Source organism: Triticum dicoccoides, chromosome 6B (assembly GCF_002162155.2).
Source record: "Triticum dicoccoides isolate Atlit2015 ecotype Zavitan chromosome 6B, WEW_v2.0, whole genome shotgun sequence".
Taxonomy (NCBI): Eukaryota; Viridiplantae; Streptophyta; class Magnoliopsida; order Poales; family Poaceae; genus Triticum; species Triticum dicoccoides.
In genome coordinates this window covers 570,834,130-570,837,617 of record NC_041391.1, presented here as the reverse complement: position 1 = coordinate 570,837,617, position 3,488 = coordinate 570,834,130, and positions in this window count along the sequence as shown.

Below are 3,488 nucleotides of genomic sequence, written 5' to 3'. Positions count from 1 at the left end.
AGTTAGGTTAGTTAGGTTAGCCTTTCCGTCTGCCCCGCCTTTGCCGTCCGCTTTTTTTTGTCTTTGCCGTCTGCTGCAGACGACAAAGAGGGGGGCGTTAAGTTTTTTTGTTAGTGGGTGCCACCTCCCTCTTTGCCGTCAGCCAGCGGACGGCAAAGATTCTTTGCTGTCAGCCAGCGGACGGCAAAGAAATGGCCGATGGCAAAGACCTTCTTTGCCGTCTGCCAGTTGTTTATCGTCTGCTTCTTGGTAGCTGATGGCAAAAACCTTCTTTGTCGTCCGCCAGCTGACGGTAAAGAACTGGCAGACGGCAAATTCTCTAATTCCAATAGTGTCTGACTGTGATAGGTACATGCACTTACATGAGTGAAATCATGTTGCGAGAGTGATTGCTTTGTAATATTGGGATCCAACCTTTGGGTCAAACACTTAGGGCATGTACAATGGAAGCATCACCTTCCTAGTGCTTCATCTCTTCCACATAAGTAAAGATGTATGGGGCACTATTTAGTTTGTTGAACACCCAACGCATGGAGCTGCCCCATCAGGCCAATGTATGACATATACATCCTCTTTTCCCTGTACTTCTTGTGAACATGGATGGCTGGCTCGCCTCATCTCTCTCGCTTTTGCCCACTCTCTATACTTTTGTCAGCCAAGAGCCTACTTCCTCTGCAGGATCCCGTTTTAGTCTGCAAGCTACAGGTTGAGCTCAGTTGGACAATTGCAAGTGACGTATAGAGATGATGCAAATCCATGCCTCGGTTTCGAAAATAAAGTGTAATATTTTTATGACACTATGTACCTTATGTACCTTATTGATCATGTCATTTGTATGCATTGATACCGCAGCGATGATGTCTCCCAAAGATTTCTTTATAATTCTTAGTTCTGTGAGCTACTCCATAATTTCTTGATTCATGAATCCAATGCAGTGCATCTGTAATAGTTGTAAGTGTGAATAAAGTTACAGGCGATTCTGAAAAAAAAAAGTTAAAGGAGTAAAAAAAAATGCAGCATTAAGCATCAATGCATGGTTGTGGCCATAAGCTAGGTTCATGTAGCTACCGGCCAAAATAGTCCATGTTAACCATGGCCCCTTGAAAAGTTGGAAAAGCATTGCCTGTACTATTGAGAGCAGAGGTTAGAACCCGTCACTGTCAAAGTAAACTTCCGGTACAAGTGATTCACCCGTCTCAACCATGCGAATTGATGGCCATGCTCCTGTAACTGCAGAATGGTTGGTTGGCCAACATAAGAGGTTAAGGACAATAATCACAGACCAAGATGCTCAACCCTAAGTTCGATGCAGGTCAGGCGCTTAAAGTTTCCCAACAAAACAGCACCGGATCCATAAATTCCACTACAAAATGTAGGTCCCCAGATTAGTCGGCCGAGAGAGGGAACAAATTCGGGTTCTTGCTGCTGGCTAATTCTAGAATCCTGTAAAATTCAGTAGTAGCTAGCTAGCTAGGATTAAAGATTCCTGGCGAACCTAGGTAGCAAAAAAAGAAGCTTTTGTTCTTAACGTGGCGGCACCTATGAATTCTGCCTACAAGCTCTCTTTTCCGGGAAGAATACTTCTGCCTAGAAACTATCGGTGCCATCTTTTCCTTTTGCAGCGCCTGTTTGCTCTCACCAACCTCATGACTTGCAGAGAGAAAAAGCTTCGTGTAGTACCGACCTCAGATTCTCTCCCAGGAAACGTATCCCGTCCACGTGTAAATCTGACAGTTACATGTATGTACACAGATCTTGCATAGAATTGATCGATGCATTTTGATTTTGGGATTTTCGTCGCCTCCCCATGCGTTATCGCATCGAGATCCTAGGGACTATTTGCATCCCTGCATCTGACCTGTAAATCTCACCAACCCCATGGCTTGCAGAGGCAAAAAGTTTCAGATTCTCTCCTCGGATCGATACATGTCTCTCCCCCACATGTAAATCTGACGGTTATATAGATGCGGATAGACTTAATCTACGCATTTGGGGATTTTTATCGCCTCTCCATGTGTCATCGTATCTAGATCTTAGGACATTTGTCCATTTTGTTGGACTCCCAGTGTACTCTCTGTCGGAGTAGGTCGCACTTGTTTTTCAGTTCATTTCGTGTGTTTTCTGAAAGGCTTGCTGGTTGAGAAGAACTTGCCCAACAGTTTACCTACTGGTTGAATACTAATGCAACCGTGACCTCAAGAATTCCTGTTTGTCAACTTGTGTGAATTGAAGCACACATAGGAGTCAAAATATGAGACTTTGCTTCACTACGTATACAAGTAAAAGTAACATTTTTTTGTTCTTTTTGGGGGGAAAAGCTAAGTGTGATTATTCGTCCATGACTGAACTTAATTTAATTTTTCTCGTGCATGCAAAGTGCCTCAAGGAAATCAACCGTTGCTATTAAGAATCCAAGAAAACATCATTTTCAGTATGCATATGCCTCTTTCTAGAGAGCGAATCTTTCCACATATGCTTGAGCCATCATACTTCCATAGCTTTCCACCATTCGTGTCTTCTTTTGTTGACGGCGCCTAGCTTTCCACCGTGAAGTACACATCCGTGCTTATCTATTTTGTTTATTTATTTTACACTGTGTCCCTGCAATCGGCAGGCAAGTTCATATTATAAGACGTAAGCACTATAAAGTGAACAAACCTAATGCTTCCCTCTCAAAGAAAAGAAAGGTTAAATTGTGTTCCCTCTTGAAAAGGATATTTGATCAAGAGAAACTACGTCAAATTGTCTGCCTTGCTTTTAGACACTGAAAAAAGCTCATTGAATGGTAGAAGATTCTAGAGCACCTATCTCTGTTTCTCTCATAGGGGAAGATATTTCTTTCAAAAAATATGGTGGTAGAAAATTAGTACTGTAGTTCACAAAGCAACATAAAGTGAGCATACCTAATGCTTCCCCTCTCATAGAAAAGGAAAGTGAAAATGTGTTCCCACATGAAAAGGATAGTTGTTCAAGGGAAATCATGTGAAAAAAATTCTACCATGCTTAGAGAGTGCGAGATAAAGAGTAAGAGAACTTGGAGCACCTACGATAGTCTTGCTTTTGCTAAGAGGAGAAAATATCTCCTTTGAAACATATGATAGCGCAAAAATGTTGGTAGTTCATAAAAAAATGTGGATATAATATATCTAAGGAAAAGTATGTTAGAAGGAAGTTTTGGCAATCTCCGTTCAAAATTAATCGAAGTTCTACCTTTATCCTAAGTCAAACTTGCTTGGCCAAGTCGAAAAAATATACCATCATCTAGAATATCAGATTAGTTTCATTAGAATCTTCATAAAATATATTTCCATTGTGGTGTCAGAGCATTTTTCTAGAAACTTGGTCATCTTAAACAAGTCTGACTTTCTTTTGACAAATAAACAAGTTTGACTTAGAACAAACCTAAAACTTCAATTTACCTGAAACGGGAGAGTACATGTTAGGTGGAGAAGTACAATATGATAATCTGGGAACTTAAAAGGTCAAGA